The 12,579-nt window shown below is 36.2% G+C and overlaps 1 non-coding gene across 1 annotated transcript; it reads right to left on the bottom strand.

Annotated features, from left to right (window-relative positions):
* Positions 1-11,244: 11,244 nt before the first annotated feature.
* LOC114082062 (U6 spliceosomal RNA) lies at positions 11,245-11,351 on the bottom strand. Its single transcript, XR_003580908.2, has one exon. It is a non-coding gene; the product is annotated as a U6 spliceosomal RNA (small nuclear RNA).
* Positions 11,352-12,579: the final 1,228 nt, after the last annotated feature.

Below are 12,579 nucleotides of genomic sequence, written 5' to 3' on the forward strand. Positions count from 1 at the left end.
TCTTATAAATGTGTATGTTTTTACAGATATGCCCACTATTCCAATACATATGAGAATTTATACACACATTGGGATATGCAATCAAACTTTTCACTAATACACATGCAAGTTTAAAATGTGGAATTGTACTGCCTAGTCTTTGTTCAATATTGAAATCATTTGATAAAAAGAAAATAATTATGCTATTCCCTTGGAAAATATAACACTTGCACTTTTATCAGATTCTCAATAACTTAATAAAACTAAATCCACATAGATCAAGAAGCAGGGTATATATCCTTAAGAGTCGCAAAAATAACTGTGCTCTGGGATAATTGATAATCTATGTGCACTGCACTCTGCCATTCAAATTATTTGGGGAAATTATTTCCAGAGCTGTTGCTAAGTTTCAGTTTTACACTGAGACCTCTGGAAGGAAGTAAATGAGATGGAACATAAATAATTAAGTAGTATAGAGGAATAGAAAACCAACTGGACAAGTTCTAGAGCTACAATGCAGTCAATGGCAGGCACAGCATGAAAGAGGGACTGATCTTGATTGCAGTCTCTGCCTTAGATTTCTTGTACCTTATACAGAGAATGTTGATGGAAATATCTGATATTTTGTTTTTGTGGACTATTTGAAGGAAATTTTAAACTGCAGGAAACTTATCCTGATACTCCACATATTTTCAAAATATTGTTTCTTTTCAAATCTGACAAGTGTGCAGAGATACACAATTTTTTTCAGAAGGTGGAGAAAAATGTCACTAGCAAAATCCCCAAATAAATAATTTCTCTCATATCTCATATGGCAGGCCAAAGCCAACTATGAATCAGCAAGTTTTTTCTGTGATGATTGAGGTTAATTGAGAGATCACTGTAAATGCCTGTTGATTATGAGAGGTTTCACCTCAGGAATTGGCAAATATGTGGTATCCCACAAACATAATTTAAAGAAAATGTCAGATTCTCTTCTGGGGATATTGGAAAATAAAATTCTAAGGAAATAAAAGATTATAATTAACATTTTATAATAGGGTAGGAAAATTGGTGTTCTTCAAACTACCACAAATATCACTATATCCAGACAATTTCAGAAACCCTGAAAAGTTATATTCTGGGAGTGTAGATGTCCAATATCTCTTCCAACTACAGTAAAAGAGAAAGAGGCAAAAAAAAAAAAAAAAAAAAAAATCACCATTTTCCAGGAAGGAGCCAAAATTGGTGATGTATCAGATGAACTTGACCAATATAATTGCCATGAATGAACCACATCAATGTTGCTGGTAATTTAACCAATAACCTGAACTGTGATAGGAGGAACTAAAACAACAAAAATACATAGATATGTCCAAAAGAGTCTCTATCTCTTTTTTCCCTGCCTTTACAAGGTAAAAATCTACCCCTGCAGGTTATTCCAAGTTAGCTGCAAGTCATTTTATGAGAAGCAATACCTTCATACTTTTGGAATCTTGCACTAAGCGAAAAACCAGACTTCTCAAGGCCTCTTTCCTAAAGGATTTCATCCTTTTCAGACCTCCATTCAGCTTTCTGGTACTTATACTGCCCAAAATATTGTACAATTTTCTTAAATGAAGAATTCACAAAAAAACTCTAAGGTTTCTTTTGGATGTAAAGACATTTTATGAGGTAGAAAGAAGATAAAGGAGACACAAACCATGCACTGAAAATAAATATCATCTAGTGGAGAAGAGGGATGGATATATTTATATATCCATAAACCAAGTGTCTCTTTCATTCAATCAGTAGACAACTCCTGATCAAATCTGAAGTTTGCCACTGGGGTGCTCCAGCACACAGCCTGATGGTTCATAGGTTCTTAGTAAATGTGTATTGGCTGAAACAGTAACATGTAGATTTCACACTCATGCTGATGCCACTAATCTTTAGTGCTTTCCTGAAACTGAGGTGAGGATTTTTCTTGCCAAATTCCAATTTCATAGGTGTCAAGTTAGGTGAATTACTTAATGGTAGCATCTTCCTATCAATCTAGAAATAGAATGTCTAGCTCCATAATTTCAGATATTTACAAGCCCCTGGTCAGCTCTTAGGCAATACTATCTCCTCTAGTACTAGAGGGGAGGCCACACCTGGAGTCTAAGTTGTAGCACCTGTGGGTGGCTGTCCCACGCAGGAGCTAAGATGCCACCACCCCAGCCTTGAGTAAAGGGGATATTGGGCGGGTATCACAAGGACACACATTGTGCAAAGCAAATGGCCTTACTTTCACTCTGCAAGGAAATGCATCAGCTCTGGAATGCCCAATGGGATTGAGCACCCCCCCCCCTTTTGAAACATTATCCCCTACCATATTTGGGTGGAATATTCTATCCAAGGTCTTTTCCCTGATAAATAGAGGGCTTCCAGGTGCTCTCATTCTCTTGCCTTCCGTGTGGAAGAGGACCCTTGAGGTCAGTAGAGCCACTTGAGAACCCCAGACTTTGTGAAAAAAAAAAAAAAAAGTATTTCTGTGTCCTTGCAGTCTTATCGTCGCCAGCCCAAACCATGCAGAATGAGGCCGATTCCATCTCCCGCATGGCCATAAGCACCCACACAAGCTCCAGAGATGACCAGGGAAGGAGAAACTGTGACAAGTGAGGATTCCTATTCTTGTCAAATCTCCTGTTCTTTCTATCATACTTGACATGATAGGGAGCATGCTTCCTGCCCAGCTCTGACAGAGGCACTGACAGTATGAAACACTCTGTAGAGACTTTTGATGGATCCAGAGCCTATGGAGGGGAAAAAGCTGACATAAAAGAATAAGAACGAAGTGAAGGCTCAAAATACCAACTAACTAAGTGATTAAGTTGATTACTTTCAACTAACATAAAATAAAACTGTAATCTGAATGGATTAATAGAGAGCACTCTGGAGGTATTTTACCATTGACTTTGTTATTCTCAGAAAGAAATATTGACCAGGCACCATGGCACACACCTATAATCCCAGAAGCTCAGGAGGCTGAGGCAGGAGGATCATGAGTACAAAGCCACTCTCAGCAAAAGCGAGGAGGAAACTACTCAGTGAGACCCTGCCTCTAACTATAATACAAAACAGAGCTAGGGATGTGGCTCAGTGGTTGAATGTCCCTTGGATCAATCCCTAATTACTAACACCACCCCCAAAGTATTGATGATTTATTTAAAAATTTTGATCCTTAAATATGATATTGTTAATTTAACAATTAAATATAAGTATTACAGTCATCAATTAAATATATATTTTATTTATTTTTCCTATTGTGCTTAAGATCCAGTACTGAATTTTGATCCTGAAGGTCTGAGGATCTGTTTAGCTTTCATTACTTCAGTAAAGGAGTAGGAATGGATTGCTTTGATTATGACACGCCATCTGCTGGACATACTGGGAAACAATGTCTTCTAGCCCTGAAGAATGATTATTTTAACACAGTTCATCAAACACGAACCTGGTCCTTTTCCTGGGGCAGCCCAAATGTCCTTGAGTGACAGTTCTACATTTGGTCATGAATCAGCAACACAATGAGTCTATGTTGGTAGCAGTTAAATGACCCTTGGATTTGAAGTCAGATGATAGGAACAAGGTTTTCAACTTTTCTCCAGCCTGAATATCTGCCTCTAGGATTCATGATTAGGGATGCTGATATATTGGCTAGCTAATAACTCTCCTGTGCTTAAATTCTTTTTTGTAGGAAATGAATACAGTAGAATCTAGGACTTGGAAAAACTAAAATAAAGAAATGTAAAGACATTTGCACATTCTTAATATGCAATGGAAACTTCATATTTCCATCACTTCTCTGGTCAGTCTTTGATGGTATATGCCACTTGGATGGCACACACTCTCCCACATGAATGTAATTGTGAAGGGCTCAGCTCATAAGAAACAGACAACCTGAAATGAGTGCTGGAAACACTTATATATCCATGTTAGCATAGTCATTCTGCTATTTGGCTAAAGTCCTAACCCTTCATTTCCAATTTTCCATAAATGAAACCAGAGCAAAACATTAAAACACAAGTAACCAAATAGTAGGTAAACTACCAAAAGCTGCCTTTAAATATGGTTAATCATTTCAAAGTAGTTGATGGTTATTCTTCTGTTCTTAATATTCTTGAGAAAATACAATAAAAATATTAAATACAAATAAAGATATTTAGAATCATATCTATTACATAAATTAGTCACTAGAAAGATTAAACAAACTAATATCTAATCTAAAAAGAGAAAAAAATATTGAAAATAACAGGAGAGTGTGCAAAAGAGAGGAAAAAATAAGAGAAATTTAACAAAAGCATAAAATGTAAATGAAAAAACTCTTATTGATGAACAAATTCCACCAATAAATAGTAGAAAATGACAATGACATCTGTACAACATTTTTAAAACCCTCAAAATAATGTTTTTTTTTTTGTTTTTTTTCCTTTTATATCAGATCACATAGATCTATTCTTTTTATTAAAATTTTATATGCCTATTTATCTAACACAAAATATTGTACATATTTATGATGCACAACATGAAGCTTCCAGATATATATATATATATATATATATATATATATATATATATATATACACACACACACACATATACATACACAGATATCTATTTGGAATGGCCAAATCAAGCTATTTAATACATGCATTACCTCATATGCTTATAATTTTGTTGTGATAACACTTAAAAATCAATTATCTTAACAAATTTCAAATATATAATATATGATTTTTATTGACTATAGTCACCATGATTTACAGTAAACCTCTTGAACTTCTTTCTCCCCTCTGTAATGACTACACAGATTTCCACCTATTGGTAAAAAACACTTGGCTGTCTCCATATTGTTTTTTTTTTTTTTAATTTTTTATTGTGGGTTGTTCAAAACATTACAAATTTCTTGACATATCATATTCCACACTTTGATTCAAGTGGGTTATGAACTCCCTCAAAATAATGTTAAAAAAACAAATCTTTGCAAAGATGTATGAGGGACAAAAATATTTTTTAAATGTGTTAGGTGATACTATACTCATTTGATAAATGATAGTATAAAATGAACATGGGGCCTGATGAACATTATTTAATGTTGATATATGTATGATCATCAATGATTTAAATATCATGAATCATATGGATTCAATAGTAGAGCTTCAACACAGAAAACAATGCCTACTAGTAATATGAGGAAAATTAGCAAAATCATATTGCACTGGAAATTAAACCTACCTCTCTCAATCTTTGATGGAAAAAGTAGACAAAAATTGCCTAGAAATAAGGGTTTGAATTGAATATGTGACTTGCTATATGTACATCAAACTTCATGCAGGTTGAGCCTCCCTAACACCCCCCCAGATCTGAAATCTGAAATTGTATGAAAATCTGAAAGTAATAGGTCAATTTGACAACACAAGTGGAAAATTCAACACCATGAAACATTGTTTCATGCCCCAAATTGCTAAAAATATTGTATAAACTTATATACAGGTGATTTGTACAATTTGCAGATATCTTGGATCCATCCCAAAGAAATGTATATATATACTTTCAGGTGTTGAGATTATATAATGTATAATATGATATAATATTATATATTATATGCTATATATATATTATATATTATATGTTATATATTATAATAATTACATATTATAAATTTTATATATATATATATATATATATATATATATATATATATATATATATATATATATATATATATATATATATATATATATATATATGAAGGTGCAGGGTGATTTAAGGCCTGAGAAAGGTGACTGGAAGAGTAGTAACAAGTAGTTTACACGTGTTCATCTCAATGCCATGGCTCTTCTCAGGATGCTTGTTTAGAAATTATTGGTGTTATCAGATATGAGATATTATATTATATATATATATATATCAGATTTATTATATATTATGTATAATATAATATATGTTATAATATATTATATATTATAGATGTATTATAATATATATTATATTTATTGTATATAAATATGTATTATATATTGTGATATAATATATATTATATGTTGTATATATAATCTCAACACATGAAAAAATTCCCAAACCCAAACACTCCTGGTTCCTAATATTTTGCATAAGTGTATTTAACCCTCTCTACCCAATTTTTACCCAGCAGAAGTATTTCCCCAAGTGAGTCAGAATCTAGATTTTATTGCTCATAATGCTCCACAATTACTCAGAGTCAAATGGGCAGGGAAATAGGTTTCATTCAAAGCCAGCTTTGAAGAAAGATAAAAAAAAATGCTTTTTGTTTTGAATTTCCATCTTCAGAAAGCTCAATGGCCAAGAAAGCTTTTATAAGAGAAGGAGTGATAAAGAGGACAAAAGGTAGGGGAAATATATATGAAGGTTTAGCTAATCTGTGTTAGAGATCATGTCAGTGGTGCCTGGCCAAGGTGGGGTTAGTTTCTCTTGTCAACATGAGGAAGTTCAGAAGTTCTAACAATTTGGGGCTTCAATCCCTCTTAATTTCATATGCATTTCCCTAATTTTAGAGGGAGTCATTTCAAATTCTCCTGTTTAGTCAGCCTTTAGAGTTGAGGAAATTAGTGTTCCAATGTCATCTGACTAGCTGTCCAACATTGTATCAGTGTGCAGAATTAGAACATAAGGAGTCAGATGCTTATTCCTAAAGGGGTAAATTCTGAATTATTAAATATTTCCAACTAGGGAAAGAGCTTCAGTGTTAGTTTGTGTAATTGCTCCTTCCATGCCTTCTCAGTTGTGTGATTTGGTGGGTTGGATGGGTTTCTCCATGCAATTTCAACCCTGTCTCTGAACTATGTCCTTTGAAGACACTGTGAATTATTTACCAAGCTTACTTATCCCATGATATGGGAGCCTTGTCCCATTCTTTGATCTCAGTGGGCTCAATTCAGAGGAGATCTCTCTTCCTGCTACCAGTGAAAGTAGGAGGGTGAGTTTTTTCAGCTGTTTCCATTCCATTACTTCCTCATCACTTCTTGACCATCATAGAGGACTTTGCCCAGTTCTTCAGAGGCCCCCAGTAATAGAGAGCAGAACCAAGGGAGTGAATGCTGTCACATAGTCTGTCCTCCACTTTTGGCATTTAGTCCCTATTTCTGTGAAACAGAGTTGAAAGTCTAAATAAATATTCCAGCTTCACCTGCTTTTCTTTATTAATTAATTGACTTAAAAATCAATAATTTTGGAAGTCATGGAGCTGAGCAATATTATCATTAGCCTCCTACTAGCTTTGCGGTAGTTAAAATCAAGGACATGTGGGGCATGGTGAAATCATTTGCTGGGGTTGTTTCCCAGGGATTCAAAGCCCATGTTTGTTGGAGCCAATGACTTCACTTGGGCTTGCACCAGTATTGCATGGGTAACATTTTGACATCCCCAGGCCAAAAATTCCATGCTCATATCTGCTAACACCAATAATTTCTGAACAAGCATCCTGAGAAGAGCCATGGCATTGAGTTGAACATGTGTAAACTACTGGTTACTTCCCCTCTAGTCACCTTTCTCATGCCTTAAATCACCTGCACCTTTATCCCAGAAAACACCATAAACCTTAGTCTCAGGAGGGTCTCTTCTTTCTTTGTGCTGAGTCTATTTACAAATACACTCTTTTTTACAAAACTTGTCATTGTAATGACTGGCATACAGTGAGGTGTGCAAAATGGAACTTGTTTGGAAACAATTTGTTGAAATGGCCAAAAATAACATCCAGAAGTACATTTGCCATGGCTTTTCAGCCCCTTGCCACTCTACAAACCTTTGGACAAGTCAAAACAAGTATCTAAGCACCTCGTCCCATGGACCATCCCTGGGACTTTTCCTGACTCAGTACTGTGGACCTTCAGTGCATAGTTTCAATTTTGCACTCTGGATTGAAGACTTCCTACCACATGAGTCACTTTGGTATAAGCAATCAGATTCATATTTCTTTTCCCCTCTCATTTGGCTTTTCTAGTGAGGGAGCTGGATTTGGATAGACAAGATTTAACATCTGAATGGAAGTTCTGGTTTGAACTTCCTTGGGGGCAATGTGATTCCAGACCAGAGACAGATTAAGGATCCTCTATCTACAGAAGTTCTCTTTGGTTTCTCTCTGGGTTGGTCTGGTTGTGGTTGGAGATGGACCATATCAGATTGCAGAAACCTGGTCAGACCTGGTTTGGCCTTCATTGCAAGTGTCCTGAGACCTGATTCTAACTACAATATAAGTAATAAAAAATATAATTTTGACCTGTTTTGTCACTATTCGGAAACAAAGGGAAATATGAGTTACATCTCCACATTCAGCCCATTAGTTGACATTCTCCAACAACTGGGTCACTTGCAGCTATAAATCCATGAGAAGAAAAAATGATTTTTTTTGTAATCCTGTCTGATCTGCGTATTCCTTGAATTAAGGAAAGCATTAGCCTGCTGGAGACAGCACTGGGAAGAATTTAACTTAAACCTGCCAGGTATACTGTCACCTTAATTCTGAAAAATAGCTTTAGAAGAGGTTCCTGGGGCCATTCTGCTCTTTTGCAGGGGATTCCCATGAATTTTTTAAACACTATTAACTCCCAGTAACATCTTCTTGCCTTTTCTGGTAAAAACATTTTGGGTCTGCAAGCCTAATTTAATGTTTTATCAGCATGCCTAATTTACAAACTTCTTGGGAGTGCATTTTAATTAATCTTAAACTGCAATTATAGGGTGAACATATAAAAGTTTTAAGCTTTTCATTTTTTCTTCTAATGACTTTCTTCTTATATTAAGGATAACTGTTATTATGTGGAATGCAAAATCTAAGAGTTAACTCATAAATTCGTTTGAAAATGAGAAGAAGGAAAATGAAGGAGAAAGATGAAATAAATAGTCAAAAGAAGAAGGGTGAAGAGGAGGAGGGGGAAGAGGAGGAGCAAAGGTCACAGTCTTTTTAAGAAATCAGGCTGCAATGAGATCTGCTTTACCTAAAAATAAATGGTCCACAAACTTCCTAAGACTACAAAAAAATATCTTAAAGTGTAGTCATATAAAGTGGTTATCTTAGCTTCTACCATTTTGTCATAAATATAATTTGGATTGAAATGCCCTTTAACAAACTATTCAATTCACATTGCTTTATCACACTTGTGTATCATGTGCATCAAGTACACAGGTTTTCTTTGATTAAGAGATAACTTGAAATGGTTGTCTGATGTCTCAGCAATGCAGTTATTACTGTCAAATATAGACTAGGTGAATAGAAATGAGATTAAGTATTTATAATTGTACTCCTCATGTTGCTTAAAATCTTAAATTCTGTAATGCTGAAATTTGATACAACAGCTGAGTCATTTCTAAATACAAAATTTAGGGGATAGAAGAAGACTGTAGCCTATTTTTCAAAACAGCTGGATATAATTACTAAGTATGCCCATATGGCTGAGTATGGTAGCACCCACTGTGATTTGCTGCAAGAAGCAAAGAAGTTATACTCCAGCCAGGTTATCACTATATAAAGTCCACTTGCAGGAACAAAAGAAGGGAGTTGACTTACCTGGGGAGGCGAGGCAACATTCAAACTATATTACTGAGCAATTCTATTATCACCATGAATTCAGGATAGACTTAAACCCAGCCTCTGTGTTTCCTACTGATCCTAAAGTACCCATTCATAACTGTATCCATATTATTGAGCAAGTTTATTCCTACAATCTTGACCTAATGTAGCTGCCTTTGGAGAATCCAAAACTTGAGATGTCTACATAGATAAACAGTTTTTTGAATCAAGGTGTGTTAGCTTTCTATAACCATAACCAAAATACCTGATAAGTACACTTAGAGGAGTAAAAGTTTATATTGTTAAAATGTTTTGTTTTTGTTGAAAGTTTCAGATGTTTAGTTCATAGAAGGACATGGTGGAGGAAGTTGGTCAGCTCTTGGAAGCCAGGAAGGAGAGAGAGAGAGGGAGAGAAAGAGAGAAAGGAAGGAGAGGAGAAGTGAGGCCAGGGACAATATACAAACCCCAAGGACACATACACAATGAACTAAGTTTTCCAGCCATGTCTCACCAACCTACTCTTATCACCTAGTAAGTAATCTACTCAAATTATTATTTCTTCAAAAGAATTAGTCTACTAAGTTATTGCTCTCATAACCTAATGATTACACCTTTGAACATTCCTGCATTAACACATGAGTTTTTCCAGAGACACTAAAGAGCCAAACCTTAAAACAAGGACAGCACAGAGCTGATTGTAGGGCATTAATCCAGAAAAAAACATTGAAAGCAGAAGTCCTTCCACCTAGTTTTTCCACACACAAGGCAGGGCTTGTGGCTCTCAGAAAGGCCCCTCCATTTAGAAGGAATAATTAGCACATAAAAAAACAAACAAACAACAAACAAACAAACCAAAAAAACCCACACCACCAACACCACAAAACTGTTTTAAAAATGGAGAAAGACAATGTTAATAGTTCCCAAAATCAATAGTACATCATCTAAGCACACACATACTCCTATCTGTATTTATAAGATTACCCTACTTATAAATAGTAAAATTTAGGGGTTTGCAAGTGGGATAGCGGGAGTAAGAAGGAGGAAAAAAAAGGAAAGAAAGAGATAAAAGAGAGCAGAAAAAAGAAAAGAAATAAAAGGGGAGGAGGGAGGTGGGGCATATGCAATTCCTCTATATTATATTATTCTGGTGATTCAGTTGTTAAAGACCTTTTTCATGAACAATTCTTGGTTTCACATATGTTGAGGTTGTGAGGACCAGAGGGGGAAGGGTAGAGGAGACTGGATGAATGGATGAAAAGAGAGAGAAGAGAAAGAAAGAAAAGAAAAAGAAAATGTCTCTCAGAACTCTCTTTTCTTTTCTTCCAGTAGGTGGCGTTGTCTATTCCTAGCTTGAGTCTCTGCGTTCAGGGTGGTGGAAGTAGCCAGTGTGAGAGGACTTGAGTTTCCACCTGTGGCCTCTCTACTCTTATTCTCTGAAATGTAAACCAGGCGCCTGATCCACCACAGAACAGAGCTGGTAGCCACGCCCACCGGTTGGTGGGTTTTAAGGGTTGGTAGTATTTTCCAAGATGAGTTCCATCAGTTTTTCTCCTAAGGTGTCTGATGAGGTGGTGGGTGTTGGGGAGACCTTACTTTGTCCAGATCTCATCTGGTGACCGTGGGGGAGGGCGGCTGGGCCCCTCCTCCAGTTGGGGTGGTCTGCCTATCGCGCGGGTGGGTGGCTGGGCCCCTTTTCCAGGTCACGTGGCCTGTATTCCGTGAAAAATATGGAACGCTTCACGAATTTGCTTGTCATCCTTGGGCAGGGGCCATGCTAATCTTCTCTGTATCGTTCCAATTTTAGTATATGTGCTGCCGAAGCGAGCACTATTTCATTATTTTCATTCAAGTATTTTCTACGTAACAGTTTTTGGTATATATTTTGAATTTATTTATTTACTACTTTATGTGTGTGCAGGAAGCAAATCTAGGCTGTGATCTCTCTATCACTGAACTTCATCGCCAGCACTCTGAATTCTTTTATTTATATAAATTCCAAAATACCTTATACAACCTAATATCCTGTTTCTGTTATTAATGTTTTGTCTCAAAATCACATTTTCTTTCTCCTTTTTCGTATGTTTATACTTTCTTTGAGTTGCTTTCAGAGAATGCTGATACCAAAATATTCATTAAGATCCAACTATGTGCAGTATCCTAATTTTGGTTTAAAATGAAACCTGAATAAATATATTTCTATATGAGTCTTCCCAGTGACAGAATGAATCAAAAAAAAAAAATCATGAAAATGTTTGTGTTCATCATGGACATATACTTGAAGTTCTTTAAGTCTCCAATATAGTACCTATGATATTCTAAAAATTATGTACTGTCAATTTTCTTACCTTCCCTTCATGCCTGATTTTCCTGAATAGGACATAATATTAACAATAACTCCTGAGGTCAACAGCATGACACCATGGTTTTTCTTTGTAAACTGCAAATAGAAGATTTTGTCCACATGCAGGTGCTACTTTCTGAGGCCAGAGGCAGGGGGTGAATGCTGGGATGGCAGTACTTGCTCACAGAACCTGATAACCAGAGCTTCTCCTGAACCCATGCTATCACTTTCTAGGGTTTCCTGTCTCAAACTAATGCAGAGAAATAGTTATTTCAGCAGTATGAAACCATTGAAACCATCCACAGGAATACTTTCATTCAAACCCTCCATCCCTTTAGATTCAGTTCCTGATGTATTGGTCCCTGGACACAACCATCTAATTTGTTCCAAACTCATTGACCAGAAATCACCTCTTGCCCTTGGGATGGGTGAAGTGTGAGAGGAAAAGCCTAGGTGTCAGAACTCCTAGTGTTCAGGGACAGTGAGAGCAACAGTGCCAAACCCATCCAGTCACATGAGGTGTCCATCAGCCTTGGAAGTACCCACCAGAGCGAATTGCTTCTGTTCCTTTGAAAATGCACCAGAGGTGGGGATTTTGGTTTGTCCCTGTGTGGTCAGGGACAGTCTTCTCCATGAACTGGATTCCGCAGCAGGGCAGTGGTCCCTGAGGTTTGGTGCCTTGAAAACAGAGGCTTACCACAGTCTATCAGTTGAT

This window comes from Marmota flaviventris, chromosome 7 (assembly GCF_047511675.1).
Source record: "Marmota flaviventris isolate mMarFla1 chromosome 7, mMarFla1.hap1, whole genome shotgun sequence".
Taxonomy (NCBI): domain Eukaryota; kingdom Metazoa; phylum Chordata; class Mammalia; order Rodentia; family Sciuridae; genus Marmota; species Marmota flaviventris.